This window comes from Melozone crissalis, unplaced genomic scaffold, assembly GCF_028551555.1.
Source record: "Melozone crissalis strain CALT ecotype California unplaced genomic scaffold, PUWL_Pcris_2 ptg000027l_1, whole genome shotgun sequence".
In the NCBI taxonomy this organism is placed as follows: Eukaryota; Metazoa; Chordata; class Aves; order Passeriformes; family Passerellidae; genus Melozone; species Melozone crissalis.
Genome location: NW_026535805.1, coordinates 27,022,204 through 27,038,690, shown reverse-complemented (window position 1 = coordinate 27,038,690; position 16,487 = coordinate 27,022,204). Strand labels below are relative to the sequence as shown.

The 16,487-nt window shown below is 44.2% G+C and overlaps 1 protein-coding gene across 2 annotated transcripts in view; it reads left to right on the top strand.

Moving 5' to 3' along the window:
- The first annotated feature begins 11,943 nt into the window (after window positions 1-11,943).
- LYST (lysosomal trafficking regulator) overlaps window positions 11,944-16,487 on the top strand; it is a 76,703-nt gene continuing 72,159 nt past the window's right edge. For both annotated transcript variants that reach the window (XM_054280591.1, XM_054280590.1), the window contains exon 1: window positions 11,944-12,020. The gene's annotated coding sequence lies outside the window, so the exon portion shown is untranslated. The remainder of the gene's footprint in view (window positions 12,021-16,487) is intronic.

The window sequence follows — 16,487 nt, the reverse complement described above, 5'->3', positions numbered from 1 at the left end:
GTAGTAAATCCTCTGCAGTTAAGGTGGTATATTTGGCGACTTTAAATACAGACTCAAGCATGACAGAAGTGCACTTAGCCAGGATCTCTGTACTGTTTGAGTGTGTGGTGAGCTTTGCCTTCATGGTGAGGCTTAAGAGGTGTTCATGCAGACTGAACTCAAAAGGAATGGCACCATCCTTCATCTTGCAGGTGCAAGTCCCCCTCCTGCCTTGTGCTGGCAAAGTACTCGTGACTGTGCCATCAAAGAGATCAACAAGCTGATCCAGTGGAAAACTTGCCCTAGAAAACCAGCAGATTGTTTTTCATCTGGGTCAGTGGGCTGATCCAGCTGACTGCAAGATCAGACAAGCATGAGCATACCTGTTCCAGCACCTGAGCTTAGTGAAACTGTGCCCTGAGATGTAGCTGTAGCTATGCAGAAAGTAAAAAACTAATATGCCCAGCAAATCCCAAGTCCATACTATACAGGAGAAGCCATAAAGGTAATTCAGTGAATTAAGACTAGTAGGTAGATCAGCATGGTCATGGTCAGGAAAGCTCAAAGAAGCAGTCACAACCATCAATTCTTCATAAAACCCACAAATATTACCCTGACAGCTTCAGGGAGGTAGATCAAGATTTAGTGACTTAAGTGTTTTTGAAACCTTAGTACACTCACAGTGCTGAGGCAGATCACTGTCTTAAAGGGTTTGTGGCTCTGGATCTCTTCACATTTTGCTGAAATCTGCTCACCAGTATTGGCCCTAAGAGGGTTGATGCCTATGCAGTTGGGATTGCACACATTTAGATCAAGTGATTTGGTATTTTATAACAAATATAATTTCTTCAGTGTGACTAGAATGAGGGGATCCTGGCCTTGCCATCCTTGCAGTTGGAAATTCAAAAGGAGACATCTAAAACTGTACACTCTGAAAGGTGTATGTAGACTTTGAATTGTGTGGTTTGAGCACCCTTTTCCCTTTTATTTTCATTTTTTGCTATTGTTGTGCTTGGAGAAATGACATCTTGGAGGCCAGAAACAATTTTTGCAGATCAGCTCAGATTGCTTATTGAGAGTCCTTTTGGCAGAACAGGAGAGAGTTTTGAGTTTTTCACTCAGCAGTCTCAGTTCATTAATGTGGCCTTAAGGCCACACTGTTCCCTCTTTATATGCCTATATACAATACTCAAGCAAACACAATGGGATGGCACATTGGAAAGCTTTTAGACTCTTGCACCACTTAGCACAGTCTTTGTAGCTGTCTGCACTGTTTACTCATCCTCCTGCACCACTGACAGCAAAAGCCTGCAGGAATCCTTTTCCTTTCCTTCCTTTCCTATATGCTTTTTTTTCTCCAGCAGCACTGCAGACACAGCAGCAGAACCAACTCAAAGAAAAGCAAACCAAAGCGACTTTAGAATTCCAAGCCTCTGCAGGACCAGCTGCTTGTGTGAAGCTGAAAAGGAGCCAGAGCATACCAGCAAGGAAGCTGTGATTTCATCCAGCAGTCTGACAGAAAATCCAAGGTTCCACTGCAGCAGTTTGTGCAGATGCAGCAATCTCCTTCTGGCTGGGTCCATGTCAAATGCTAACAGAGGAGCGCCCAGGAGGTGGATGCCCATGTAATTCTCTGTTGCTCTCCCTTTGCTTTTTAGTAGCAAGTCTCTGAGGAAACCAGGTATGTTCTCCAGGTTTTTAAACAGCTTTTATTCCTTATGGTGATGTCTAATTTCTAAGGGAAAGGGAAGCTGCAAGGAAATGGGGAAGATGGTTGAGAGGAAGAAAGCTCCCCAAGGAGGGTCATTCTTCTTGCTATGGAGTGGTGGTAGTGGTGTGTGAGGGTGGGCAGGAAAATCACCCTGAGTGGAGGTGGCTGGGGCATTTGCCTGGGGTGCAGCTTAGCAGGAAAGTCTCCGGTGAGGTCTGGCGTGAGGACTCAGGGAGGATTAGCACCTGAGTCACACATGTTTTGGTGTTTGCCCAGGAACTGATATTTGTGGTTTGGCATCTGTGCATCAGCTTGTATGCTAGGTCAGCAGGCAGGGGAGAAACGCTGATCAAGAGGGCACAAAGTTTAGGATGGTGTGTGCTGGGTTAGGAAAACACTAAAGATTGCATCAAACCCATTTGCACCTGTGTGACTCTGGAATGACTCTGCTGACAGCAGTAGAGTAATACCAACAAAACTGTGAACAGGATTTTGCCTTATAGTGTGAAAACGAGAAGATTTGGCAGAGGGCCTGGATGGGTGCTGGGAGGTAGTCTCTGAATGTATGTGTCTCTGAAAAAGTCTGTGCTGATTGCTGGAGAGGCGTTGTTGAAGCCCTCCCAGCATGCGTCACCCTTCCCTTCACAGGAAACAAAGAGGCTGCTGCACTTCAGACAGCCTACCCTCTGAATTATTCAATGCAACTAAATAACTACAGAGCTCCAGTGAGCAGCATAAAACGGCAGAATTGGCTCACCCCCTTGACTTGAATCAATAGTATTGTCTCTTTCTGATCAGTACATTATAGTAGTAAATCCATGGCTTGAGGCAATGCTTAACACACTTGAAGGGAGAGCTGAAAACCTAGTAAGAGGAATGTGGAGGTGAACTGACAGAACACTGTAAGAGAGGGTCTTGCTGAGGAACAGTCTCCTGCTCCTTGTGAGAGAGTGACAGTGTCTGAAATGGAGCATGTTTTGCGCCCTGTTGTGTCTTCATGGCTAGTGCCTGCCCAAAAATGCTAATCTGGAGACAGAGAAGCAGAAAAGCACAATGGCTGAGTGTTGTTACAGAGACTACTTCATGTGCTGGGTTTATTCCAAAACAGGCAATGCAAAGCCTGCATACCATCCATGCTGGCTCTCTTGCACCTTTCGCTTGCCAGGACCATCACTCTTCTTGTCAGATTCCCCCACTGTGCCAGAGCTAAAGCTGTGTCATGGTTTTAAGTCCAGCTGGAGATGAAACACCACACAGCCTCTCTCTTAACACCCAAAGGAATGGGGAGGATGCAAGTAAACTTTTCTCTTGACATAAGAACATTTTTATAATAATAATAATAATGGAAAAAAACCAAAGAAATGGGCAATGTAATTGCTCACCATCTGCTGACCAATGCCAGACCCCCCTTCCCAAACCCAGGTCAGCTGTCCTTCCAGGTAACTCCCTCAGTTCATATACTGCACATGACATTCTATGGCGTGGATCACCTGTGCCAGCTGTGCTCCCTCCCAGTTTTTTTGCTTACCTCCTCACTTGCAGAGCAGGACAGAAGGGAAGAAAAAAGTCCTTGACTATGGATAAACCACTCAGAAAAAACCAAAACATCAGTGTGTTATCAACACCATTCTCATTACAAATCCAAAACACAGCACCATAATAGAGGCTCAGTGCTTTTCTACTGAGAAGAAATTAACTCTACCTTAACCGAAACCAAGACAATATTCACCCCTTTTCCCATACCATTATATCATGCAAAGTTTCACACTGCCCAATTCCCATCACCTTCCCTATTCATCTGTTTTGATAGGTATACATACAAACATAATTCTCTTAGTCTATGAAATGCCTCTGACAAATGTTCTTAAAATGTACACACTCACAAAAAAAAAGGTTTATGGAATTCTTCTACTCCTTGACTTTGGCCTTCATCTTTGATAACAGTTCTTCAAGCAGGAAACATGATGTGAGGTGTTGGATTGTTGCATGGTGCACATTTGAGTCAGTTCTCATTCCAGCACTGCTGCACTTGCTCTGTTTTATCAAAGTCCATTCTTCATTGGTGTGAATGTGACAATCAGAGGGAAGTCAGGCTCAGATCCCTAGAATGCTTGTGGCTGAGATTGATGCCATGAGATGCTCAGTGAGGTAATGCACACATAGCCACCATATATAATACAACCACTGGATAGTTACAACACAGTGTAATTAATTGTTTATTTTCACCCAAAGTCAGATCTATTTGGGGCACACTAGACTTCTGCATCCTGTCACATCACCCACCAAGTGCATCCAGGTTTTTTAGCAAAAGTCCCATGGTCCCTTTGCCTGAGGCAGGACTACTCCAGGTTTTCCAGGTTTTCCTCAGCATGTCTTTAACATGTACTACAAGAATTTTATCCACTTCTACAGTATGTAAAATGTTTTGATTGGGCAGGACCATCCCAACTGGCCCTCTGGTGCTGACTAACAAGGTGGCTTTTGCTGAGTGTGTACCCCAAAGTTTGAATGTCCCGTTGTTGCCAGTGTAGTCTTTAACAGACCATTCCATCATTGGATCTTTCCAGAGACTGGTGCATGACAGGGAATGTGATACAACCACTTAATGTCATGTTCTTTGGCCCAAGTGTCTCTAAGGTTGTCTAGGAAATGAGTTCCATTGTCTGATTCAGCCCTCTCTGGAGTACCATGTTGCCATAAGTCTTGCTTTCCAAGGCCTAGGACAGCATTCCAGTGGTGGCATGGGACACAGGGTATGTTTGCAGCTCTCCTGTGGTTGCTGCCACCATCATAAGCACATGGCACTTGCCATCATGGGATTGGGCAAGTGTGATACAGACAATCTGCCAGGCCTCCCCATACTTACATTTCAGCCATCATCCACTACACCTAAGAGACTTTACCCACTTGGGCTGCCCAACTGCATCACGTGTTTGACATTCATGGATAATGTGAAGCTGGCATATGTACCAACAGGGAACCAAAAATCTCCAAATATCTGGATTTGCTGGGCTGGGGGGAACAGTCTGTCCCCCTTAAAGCAGCTCTAGGGAAACGTCTTGTTTGCAGTGCTGACATGAGCACCCACAAACACTGTGACTGCTGGTGAACAGGCACTGAACCAGCCCCTCACCTCCCCTGACACCACACCTGCACCTCCTCCATGGGGAACAGGCAGCCATGAGCCATCCCAGCACCAGAGGAGTACTTGAAAGCACTCTTGTGATTGCTCTGTGTCTGCTTTAGCAGTACCCTGAATGCTGCTTAGCATTCTGTGCATGGAGGTGAGTTATGTCTTCTGAAGATGGAGATACCCGATGCTCAAGAAAAAAGTGTTTGCAAATATTGAACGTTTATCTTTGCTGAATTACCTTTTCTTTTCCAACAAAGGAAAGTCACTAAGAAATTATTTGCTGAACTGGAAACAGAACTATTAGATTGACAATCAGAAATCACAGAGAGAAATGCAGTATCGGCCTTATACAAAAATATTTTAAACAGCTCTCTGTTTGTTTTTATGTAGCATTAATACGTCAGTAAAAGTCAGAGTCAGTTTGCCAAAAAATTGTAATGTTTGCCTCATCATTTATATAGTCTTTTGATTAATAAGTTTATGTGGTTGACCTGCATTATGTACTTTTCTTTAAAAAAATCAACTAAAACTAATCAATATAGAGTGACTATTTTTGTGAAAGACAAAGTTGCTGCTGAGTCTTTCTAATGTCACACTGACTACACTGAAACTCATTATATTTAAAGAGGCCAAGCCTTAAAAAAAAGTTGCAGAAATATTTAACAAATTGGTAGAAAAATATAATATATAATGTAATTAGCAGGAATATAAATACATGTGATATTATGAAGAAAAATTAATATAACTTTTATAGGAAAAAAAATCTCACAGCTCGATGGAGTTTTTTGGGCAGAGGAAGGAGATGGAAGTCCCCAGTTAAGTTTCAGAAATCTGCCCCTGGAATTGTTTTGTTTGACATAGAAGTTATCTGGAAAAAAAGCACAGTCTGAGGTGAGAGATGGCAAATTCCTCTAGGTAGCAAAAATGAAAGTCAGCTAGGAAAAAAGGGATTTCATGCTATGAGTTATTGGGTTAAAATGGTAGAAAAAAAAAATCAATGTTAACAAAAGAATCCTAACATTGTGTCCAGAGAGAGAAGTCCTGGAGAGAGAAGTCCCGTTACTCTGCCAGAAGAGATTGCTGAGTTGTGACAAACAGTTTTATAAAAGGCAAGAAAGCTGAACAAATGGTACACAGTGAAAGATTAAATAGCCAGGGACTCTTCAGTGCGGAAAAAAAAGCAGCAGACGAGAGATTTAGGAGTCTCAAAAATATGAGCAACGTAGAGAGAAGAACCACAGAGCCATTATTCCCTCCTTCACAAAGCAGAAGAACTAGACGAAACTAAGAGAAATGGGGGGGTAAAAAGTCCCAAACAAATGAAAGAGGTGCTTTTTCACCAGACACATAATTCAGCTTTAGGATACTGCAGGACTTGGTGGGTGCCAGAGGCTTTTGGGGTGTCACACAGCTACTGGGCAAACCAATGGAACAAAAATGAATCCAAGTCTATAAACCAGACATCTCATCTGTCCCAGGATGCTCTTGAACTGCAGACTGCTGCAAACTGGAACAGGTACTAAGTGTCTCTGTATACATGACCTGTTCATGCAGCCTTCTGCAGGCAGCTGATGCTGGGCTGAATGGGTCTGCTGTGACCCAGGCTGGCTCTTTTGAAGGTGCGACTGGGATCCATCAGGAAACTGAAACAGTGAAAAAGACACTTGGAGGTATTTGCATTGAAACAAAACCAGAAACTGTCCCCGCGTGTCAAACCAAACAGCAATGAAGAAAGTTTAGCCGTCACTAGAATCGTGAGCAGTATCAGATTGTTCCAACTGTGTACAGGCAAAATAAATAGGGTTTTCTTTTTGGCAAGTAGGAAAAGGAGAGATACACTGGAAGTGTGAGAAACAGGGTGAAAGAATTCTACATGAAAGCTTGTCTAAGCTTTATCCAAACAAATGTATACTCCTATCGTCCCTACCATAGAGTTTATGGGGTTTGGAACGGCAGTTCCCAGAACTATCATTCTGATGATTCGCTCCTTTAAAAAACAGATTTTTATCTTAACAAATTCTTGGGGATAACCTCTATTAGGATATGAATGGATAAGCAAATAATGACAGAAATACACATCTGGAAACAAGACCACCTTCAGGGGCCTCTGCATGCTTTTGTGAATTTCCTATTTTTGTATTGTTTGCTCTTTATAAAATATCTACCCATTCTAAACTCCGAAGTACAATTTTAATTTTTCAAGAAGAGCAGTGCAAAAACTCAGAAATTGTGCATAACAGGTGAAAATTAAAATCTGCTAGAACTTTTCCACTACTAAAAAGAGGTTTCTAAAAAATAATACTACTTTCAATGAATTACACAATTTCATTGATTGGGAAAATATAATGTAAAGCATGTGTGTTATTGAGAACTGCAGATATGCTTTTTGCAGTGGATTAGGAAGACACTATTTTCCCATGGGTTGTAGATCCAGCTAAAGACAATGGTAAGCCTAACAAGGACATGTGAAAACTGCAGTCTGACATGTTTTTAATGAGATTTCATCTCAGTTTCACCTCTTGAACTGACTCCCTTCAAGAACACATCCTTTGCCTGACTGTTTACTGCAGAACAGATGTGAGTTTTTAGACACATGACAATGTGTAACTGTAAGAGACTATGATGTGGTGTAATTCATGCATTTACAAGCCATGAGTAGGTGCAAATTGAGACTCAAAGTCCTGTCTATATTTTTAAACCATTTGCATTTCTTATTAGGCTTCTTTCCTTTGTAGTGGGAATTATTCTAGCTTCAATCATTTCTGCATAAATCAAGTTTTTTTACATCATCCAAACTCACTTCACTAAAGGCAATCTAATTCTAGCTTAACATACATTGTAGCCAGTGATTTACATCAGCTGTTTTTGAGTAAACTTTAAACTGGATTAATTCCTTCTAAATGGAAAAGCCAAGGCTGGTCAAAGTAGACTTACTGATTAAAAACTGATAATGCAAGTAATTTTTAATTCTTTCATCTAGATTAGATATTGAACTAGCTTAGGGATCATGCAATATATTTCCACTAGGCTATCTGGCTACCTCCTGTTCTGTTTAGGAAATAGGCCCTAGAACCATGAGTAAAAACATCCTGGTGTCAAAGTGTGCTGACCAGGAATAAATGCAATGAAAAATCAAGCATGACTGGAAATCAAGTCCTGCTTGCAGTAGGCAAACCTAAACAAGGATTACAAACAACTAGGGAAGACTTCCCACAACTCCTGTGCTTTAAGCCACTTTTGGAAGCATTTAATTTCACCTTTGCTTTCTACCTACTAGATAATGTTTTTCTTTTGTCTCTGGTCTTTCTATACCACTGTAGCCAAACATGAAGAATGCAAACATGAAGAGTGTTCAGCCTGTAGTTCTTTATCCTTGAATTCATTCAACAGCTTACTCCTCCAACACTGATCTGGAAGTGAGTAGATATTCACAGACTGTTTCTCCCCATGGTATAGATAGACCCACACAAAGACTAGTATGTTTTTAATGTTTTTTTAAAACCATTTCTTGATTCCCTAAGTGCAAAACTGGTTTTGTACTTTGTTCACTCTTGTGATTTTTTAAAAGTAGTATAGGAATAAAAGAGTAATGTGCTTCCTTGGGAAAACAGACTCTTATTCATTCCCTGCTGCAAGGCTGCTCATCTCAGCTGACAAAAGATGCCCTTTCCACAAAGCACTCCGATTTAAGATCCTGGACTTAACACAGATCACACATTATATTAATTACTCCATAGTTTTAAATATTATTTTTATTATATCATTAAAACACTGGTAAATTTTCCAAGACAGGTAAATACTAATTGGAAAGGAGAGAAAATGAGACTGTAAAAGTTGCTAACAAAATCTAGGCCTTACATTACATTATTTTCGCAAGGCTTTCAGCTTTATGATGGGAGTAGATGGACCTTTATTGAAAAATGTCTAGTGGGTACTTAAGAAATTCCAGGAATGAACAGTGGCTCACTGAACACTAAAATTTTGGAACCATTGACATTAATCCACTCTCTGTGAACATTAGCGCAACACAATGAAGAATTTGAGTACCAGTGTGATCTGTGCAGGTCTGAATGCTGTGGACTTGTTCTACTGCTCAGGAGAACAGCAGGGAAATACCACTTGTATTCTTGCTCCTTGCTTGTTTTCCATCTTACTATTGTCTCCATTTATGCAGAAGAGAAAGAATTATAGTATAAACCCATGAAGAATGAGGCTGAAGTGAGATTCAGGTACTGTTTGTAGGATAGAGAGAGTCATTAGTGAACCAGTGACACTAAGAAGAACCAGGCTTGATTTGAAGTTATTCTAGTATGAACTGGTGTCATTCTTCTCACTTTCATGGAGGTGCTGCAAGTTTACATTGATGTAAATGAATTTAGAATGCTTGGTACTTTACTGAAAAACTCTGATTTGAAATTGAAGAGCAAGCATAGTGTTGTATCTGTGTAGAATCTTTAATTATTGTAATTATAAAAAAATCTGCATGGCTGAAAGGTTGTACTTTGAAGCATTCAAGTGGGAAAAACATTATCATTCTGATAAAACCTGTAATTGCCCCTACTTATCTTTCTCAACAATATTTTTAGTCCAAACAGTTTATAATCTTTTTTTAACACACATGATAACTGTTCAGTGCAGTTCTACTCAGGCTATGGTGTACCTCCCTTCTAAAGATTTTAGTACATACCTTGTGAAGATTTACTCAGATGTTTGTATGTGATGGCCAATTCTCTCCTGAAAACTCTTATTTTCAGTAAAATTTATGCTATGTTCATATTCTTTGCACTATAAAATCTAATATTCCATGGGTGAGTTGATGTGCTGCTGGCCATTGACTTCATTTTCCTTGCTGCTGTGAGAGTTTTGCTGTACAATCACATAAAGCAGTGTACATCCTGCTTAGCTTCAGTGGTCTCCTTGAGAAACTGTTGATAATGTGCAGATATCAAGCACTGCATTTGTCCTGTCCTAGATCTGCTTCTGAGGAAAACTGGGCAGCAGCAGAGGAAACAGCAAAGAGCCTTGGAGGTACTGGCAAGCAGGAGTTTTGTGGGAGAGGTCAATAGAAACCTCTGTCTTCAGGATGCTGCCAGCAGCAGAAGGGACACACACATGCATTCATCATCTGGCAACTGTAAGATCTGAAGGAAAGATAAAGTAGTGGTATCTCTACTTCTCAGTAAACAGGAAGTCCTGGTTCTGAGGTAGAAGAGACTTCTCTTTCTTCTCAGCTGCAGGAAGCAGAGAGGATTTGTGTGAGCATTATTAGGGCAAGGACTTCCTGAGCCTGGGTTTGGGAATCTTGGCTCACTTTCCTCTCCAGTAGCTGCAGTTCCAGATGGGATGGGTTGGATTGAATCCTACTAAATTCTCCAGCAGTTCAAAATAAACTGGCTTAAAAGTAGGATTTAGTCTGCCTGAATTAGCAACTCCAGGACTGAACCACTTTTCCTTTAAGTTCTCTGTGGACACTGAAGAGGCTTGGGTGCCTTTGAAAGCCACTTATCTCTCTGAGCTTCTCAAGGGTGGGTACCTAAGCAGTGATATGAAGTGTCACTGGGGCTCCCACACCTGCAGCTGTGTGACTCTGCAGTGTAACCTTGCTTAGCAGCAAAGCAGTGCCAGGCTCCTCTCCCTTCCTGCTGTCCTATTGGAATACCAGTGGTGCTTGCCTAGGATTGCTTTTCTTGAGGGATTTAAGCAATTTTTGAGTGCAGAATGTTGCCTAGGTGCTTAATATCCAGAGAAAGGCACAGTTTTGGGGTCTGCACAGCTGGTCCTTGAAGGGAAGTTGCTGTCTTGGCTTGGAATAGAGATCTGTTTAGCCCAGCACCCATCTGACAGAGATTGCCTGTTCCCTGTCAATAAGGTGAGCACAAACATGGACAACAGCCAAAAGCAGGTGCCAAGGGAAAAAAAGATGAAAGGTGGCCATAAGTAGATGCCATGGGAAAAAGTATGAGAAGTGGGGTGTACAGGCAGATTGAAGTTTATATTTGCAAGACTTAACTGCTGTTACCTCGTGTATATCTAAACTTAGTTTGGCAGGTGGGTCCTGGGATCCTGCTGTTTGAAGCATTCCCAAGATCTGTCTCTGTCCATCCGTGTAATCCTTGCAGGCAGCTTGGCTTAAGTTTTACAAGGCCAATATGACACCAAGGTAGCCAGCAAGCCCTGGGATGATGAGCAAAATGCAATTACACAGTCCTTACCAGAAAAGGCAGCAAAGGTCAGGGAGTAGGAGGCCAATGCACCAGGGAGAGGCATAAGGATGGTGAGAAGGATACACTTGCTCACCCTCTGTATGTACAATTTTTTGTGATTTCAAGAACCAAGATTTCAATTCATGCCTTTGCAAACTTAGGCATGCATGAATATATGAAGCATATTCTTATTAACATCGCCTGTACTGTATTGCTCTCACTTTCATAAAATTACTGGAGTGCCATGGCCGTGCAAGGTGAATTCCTGAAGCAGGCGAGAACAGTGACATTCAGTCAAGACTCACTATTTATTTATTTGCCTACGCAAACCTGTTCTGTCAGATCGAACAGCATTCAGGACAACCTTTTCTTCTGGGCATTCCAGCCAAGTGACAAAGCCCAGCTCCGCAGCCGTGAACCTGCTCCGAGGATTTACTCTGAGGAAGCACCGGAGCACAGCGCAAGCCCTCGGGAGCCCTCGGTGAGCTGCACACAGCGCTGCAGTGACAGCGGCTGGCAGCAGCGCCGGACGCCAGCGGGCGGATGGCCCCGGATACGTGACACGCATGTTAAGGACGATTTTAATGTTGACGTTAAAGCCGGGCAGGGTGGTGGCGGCGGCGGCGGTGGAGTGAACCGGGTTAGGGGGGACCTCCTGCCCGTTTGGCTCCACAGCAGGAGCAGCAGGCCGGCCGGCTGCCCGTGTGGCACTGCGGGCGCTGTCAGGGCCCGGCCACAGGAGCAGGCGGAGCCGACACTCCCGGGCTCGCCGCGGCACTTCCAGAGGCGCCCTTGCCCCGGCGGCCCGGCCGGCCCGGCGGAGGCGAGGCGGCGGGCGCGGGGCGGGGCGGGCGCTGTGTTGCCGGGGAGACGGGGGCGGGCGGCGCGGCGGGGCCGGGCAGGAACCTCCCGCCATGGGCTGCCGGGACGCTGTCAGCGGGATAAGAGCGGAGCGGGCGGCCGGGCGCGTCGGCTCTGGCGGGGAGAGGAGCGGGTAAGGGCGGGACGGGCACCGCCGCCGCGGGGGGCTCGCCTGGCGGCACGGGGCAGTGGCAGGGCGCTCAGCGCAGGCCCTGCCCGCGGGTTTCGGCGGGCCGAGGCCGGCAGCCGCGGCGCCGGGGCGGACTGTCAGTGGCGCTGCCGCCGCCGTCGCCGGGAGATGCCGCTGGCGGCTCGGGCAGCCCGGCGGCGCGGCAGGAGTAGGCGGAAGGAGCCGCCGGAGGAGGCGCGGGCGCGGCCCGGCCCGCCCCGGGGCTCCCGGGCAGCGGCGGCGGGAGGGGCGCCACGGGTTCGGGGCCCGAGTGCTCCTGGGGCGGGCGGCGGGCGCTCGGCGGCCCTGAGCGGTCCCTGTGACGTGAGGCCTCGGCCTTTGCCGAAAGGCGACGTTTAATAGCCCGTGTGCGTGTCCAGACGGGGCGTGCGGGTTCTCCTCCGCCCCCTCCCGTGTTACCGGGATGCTGTGCGGTGACCGAGCGCTGGAACAGATTGCCCAGAGAGGTTGTGCACCTCCCTGGAGGTGTTCAAGAGCCGTCTGGACTCAGTCCTGTGCCACGTGCTCTAGGATGACCCTGCCCGAGCAGGGAGCTCGGGATACCCCGCTGCGGTCCCTTCCAGCCCGGCCCGATCGTGCCCGCTGCCTGCCGCGGGCAGCACTGTGCGAGCCGCTGGCGCAAGGCGCGGACACAAAGCCTGCGCTGGCAGCGAGGCGTTTGTTGCAGATAAGAATTGAAGAAAAGCAAGTGAGGGCTGTGCACGGAAACGCGATAGCGCTGGCGGACGTGGAATACACAGGAGTCGTAGCGTTTCAGCACCTGAACTGCCCATTTTCAAAAACATGCATCAAAATGGGTGGACAGAGGCGCGATGGAAACTCTTCTGCATGTTGTCTGACTGTGGGGAGAATATTCAAAGATACTTCTCCGAGAGAAAAGCAAAAATCTAAGAATTAGCTATTGCTTGATATCCCCAGAGGAACTAAAGAGCCACGTTTTACTGACATCTGCAGTGAAGGGAGAAGGGAAAAGCAAGTGCATCACTGGAAGTGAAAATAAAACTTATTGTATAAGAGAAAGCAGAGCAATTGAAGAAATTCAGACAGAAGATCAGATGACTGAATGTCATGTCCTAGGAATTTGAAAAGCGTCTAATGTGGTTATAAGTGGGACTGGCTAAAGAAGAAAATCTTTATGGCAGACTTTTTTCTTCTTTTTTTTTTCCCTTCTTGCTTGTAGTGCCATGTGAATTAGTAAGACTTCATTATAAGGGTCTACAGGGAACTTGGAGCTAGTGACACAAGCTTGTGTACTGTTGCTGATGAGGTGGTGGGATAATTATCTGTTTTAGTCATATGTATTATTATCTTGTGCCCAGTAGCAGAAAAGAGGTGTCTGGAACATTTAACCTATCCTGAAGGAAGGATCAGATTTTGCTTGCTTGGGCAAGAGACCATGCCTGCATAGAGCTTTTATCATAATGGAGCTACAGTGTGATAAAGACTTAGGAAAATTTTCTTGAGTCTTCTTTCTGCCTGTATTGTAGGCTTCCAGACCAGTAGTGCAAAGGAGAAAGCATCCTCTCAGGTGCTTTAGGAAATTTGTGCTTTACTGGCTCTGAAAGTTTCTGGTGGATGTTTTGAGTAGAGTGAATGAAAAATAATATTGTTTCATGTATTATCATAGGTAAGGAAAAAAGAAACCCATCTTTTTCCTAGGGGGTTTTAATTTAATTTTTCCTAGTTGTTGTCCTTTGGACAGGGACTCTTGCAAGCTAAAAGCATATAGTTTTCAATGCTTTACTTTTAAAATCAAAGGCGGTTGCCAAAGGAAGTCAGTTGTCACTTGGTTTATAAGATTGTATACAGATTTCTTAAGAGGAGCTTTTTTGGAAGTCACTCACTTCCTGCCTTCCCTTTCTCCTTGCCCTGTGAATTTTTTTAACCATACTCAAAGACAGCTTTTGGTCAAAAATGTTTGATTGTAGGAAGTTCTTCTGTAAGGTTAATAACCATTTAATTACGATTCTCCTTTGATGCTTCTTTTGCTTCCTCCTTTCTCATAGTCCCTGCTAGGTTTTTCATGTGTCACGACATCAGTTGTTAATGCAGTTTAAGATAGTAGGGAAAGAGTCTATGAGTACTTTGAACAATAGTATGGGATGTGTTGGAAAGTTAGACACTGGATATGTAAACACTGGAAAAGTGAAACTCCATTCTTAACACTTACTGAAAGTAAGTCACTGTTTTCATATAGTTTTCTTTGCAGTCAAGCTCAAAGAGCATAAGCAAATACTGTGATTCTGTCCACACGCACCCCAGGAAGCTCAGCTCTGTATTTCCCCGGTCAGTGATTTCTGAAGTAGACCATGGTGCTTCCTTATTAGCATGAAATTGTACACCCTTACAGTTGGACATTTAATATTTTCTTCGTATTTGCAGAATTTTGCCATTGCCATGGTGGTCTCTTTTCAAATAATGTAATATTGCCCATGGAGGAAGTCTGAAGCAAAACTATTTTGATACTTGTCTTTTAAGGGCAGAAAAGAGCAGAGGGAATATAGGGTGAAATGATTATTTTGTAAGAGGATTCTGCTGCACCCAGAAGTGCTGTCCAGAACATACCTGCTTGTCTTCTGTGGGTGAATTTCATTTCTTTTCAGTGCAGCTGTCATTGACAAGACCACACTAATACTTGTTTTATTCCTTTGTGAGGAGTTGTCAGGCTCTGTTGGCCTCCTTAGCTAAGAACTGTAGTAGCTATTGCATGAGATGTCACTACTCCATCTCTTTTGCTATGTTTGTTGGAAAATTGGATTATATTGTTAGAAAAGGATTGTAGTGTGCAGTGGAGGGAGGCCTTTATGCATATATGCCTGGTTACTTCGGGTTACTTTGGGTTTTGCTTTCTTTTCCAGTTCAGAATGGTTGTGAGATTATCAGGTACTTTGCAAATTATTGCTTGCTGAAGGTTCGTGGGCCTTTAGATAGTATTAGCTGGTGTCATTGCAGCTGTTGGTTCTGTGGCAGCTCTGATCTGAGGATGGTAGACCTGGGACAAGATCAGGTAGAAGAGACTTGAGGTTCCTTCTGTTGTGTGATTTGGACTGGTTTGTCTGAGTTTGCTAAGCTGACTGAGCAGGAGGAAATCTCCCTCCTGCAGCCTTTCCTTCACTGACAGTGGCAACTGCCTGATCCCTCAGTATGGCAATTCCACAGCAACAAATCCAGCTGCAAAAGCTAGTGTTCTGCAGAGCTGTCAGGGTGGGCCACATCAAGAGGAAACTGGATGAGTGCAGTGCTGGAGATAAAAGGAAGAGAGGAGTTGCTGGGAAGAACAGAAGCACCTTTTTGCCAGTCATATGTCATCAGGTGGGCTGAGCTGTCTTGTATAACTCTACCCTAGCTGCATTTTGGGAGATGGGGGCTTTCACTGAGGTTCAACAGTGTTTTGATTCAGCTGTCATGGTCTGGTGAGAAGAACTAATAAAGCAGCGTGGTATGCCAGATCAGGTTTTCTTTTCCTCTGTTTACATGCAGATCTTGCATTTGATCATTTCTCTCAGGGACTTGGAAATTAGTGCAAGGTGAAGCCTTGCTTCCAGATGGAGCATTCTGTACAGAAGTGATACTGGAATGTGTGATGGGAAAGGAAAAGGCTACGTGTAGTCTTGAGTTTTTCCTTGCTGTAAGCTGTTAGCTCTTTGATGCATGTTTGTAGCCTGGGGTCTGACTAAAATCTCATTTTCTAGGAAGTCAGGTTTTTTGTACCAATTATTTAAGTAGAAGTGTGAATCTTCTCAGTGCGGTTTTTTGGTAACTAAGTTGTGTGAAGATACAGATTAAATCTGATGCTGAGTAAGAGAGTAAGATGGAAAAAATGCTGTGAAAGTACTTAGCTTATATATGTTGAAGAAGGGATAGGTGTGTAAACCTGTCGTCCATGTGATGGTGAAGTCCTGGAATAGTGCTGTATCTTGGTGCATGTACCTGCTGGAACTTCTGTTGTATCTTTGGTTTGGATATTTCTCTAAAGTTCCCCTAGCCTTTTTTTTTTTTAGTCACTACTGCACATTTAATCTTCCTTCATATTCTGTATCTCATGGATTTTGTGATTTTGGGGTGTTAGAAAGGAGCCAGGACATCTATTCTTCTGCTTCTCTGTCTTCTTAGTCAGCTCCTCACCCATAAATAAGTCCCTACTGCCTGCTCTTGCTGTGGGGTGAGGTTTTGCAGTGACCATGCTGTGAGAAGCACTGACAGGGTTTTCTTCTGCACTTTGCAGCTTGTGTAGCTTCCTGCAGGCACCTGGGGCTTGCCCTGTGACACTTGTGTTTGTATGGGGCTGTTGAGCCATGTGGTGCAGAGGCACTGTGGAAATTACTCTCACTTACATTATGGAAGGGCTTTTCTGCATTTCCTGGATAATTTAAAAGGTGGGAAGTGGAAGGCAGGTCATGAATAGTGGTT